We start from the raw sequence: 780 nt of genomic DNA, 5'->3' as shown, positions 1-780 counted from the left end.
TCTTTTTGTGACCGATTTTTAGTTTAATTTCATTGTGGTCAGGCAACATACCATATTGGTTAATTCTTTTAAATTTGTTGAGGTTTGTTTTATGGCCCAGGATATGTTTTACCTTGACCTATAATCTGTGTGGATTTGACATGTGTGTTCTGCTCTCTTGTGTGGACTGTTTTATAAATGGTTAACTGAATTCTGGTGCTGAAGATGATTTGAGTTTGAGTTTCAATATATAATATATTTTTTGAGATGGAGTCCCACTCTGTTGCTCAGGCTGGAATGCAGTGCTGCGATCTCGGCTCACTGCAACCTCTGCCTCCTGGTTTCACGCCATTCTCCTGCCTCAGCCTCCTGGGTAGCTGGGACTACAGGCACCTGCCACCACGCCTGGCTAATTTTTTTGTATTTTTTAGTGAGACTGGGTTTCACCATGTTAGCCAGGTTGATCTTGATCTCCTGACCTCATGATTCCCCTGCCCCAGACTCCCAAAGTGCTGGGATTACAGGTGTGAGCCACCACACCTGGCCTAGTTCTTCAACATTCTTGCTGATTTTCTGTTTAGTTGTTCTAGCAATCATTATGAGAGAAGTTTTGAAGTCTCCAAAGTAATTGTGGATTTGTCTATTTCTTTTAAAGTTAACTGTATTTTTATCTTTACATATGTTGCAGCTCTGCTGTTTGGTGGATACATATTTAGGATTGTTATGCCTTCTATTTCTTTCCCTGTCTCTGTCTCTTCTTTCTTTTTCTTCTTTATTTATGCAAGAAAGAAGAAATTTACT

This window comes from Nomascus leucogenys, unplaced genomic scaffold, assembly GCF_006542625.1.
Source record: "Nomascus leucogenys isolate Asia unplaced genomic scaffold, Asia_NLE_v1 001275F_44473_qpd_obj, whole genome shotgun sequence".
Classification (NCBI taxonomy): domain Eukaryota; kingdom Metazoa; phylum Chordata; class Mammalia; order Primates; family Hylobatidae; genus Nomascus; species Nomascus leucogenys.
The sequence above is the reverse complement of the archived record's forward strand: the minus strand, read 5'-3'. Positions refer to the sequence as shown.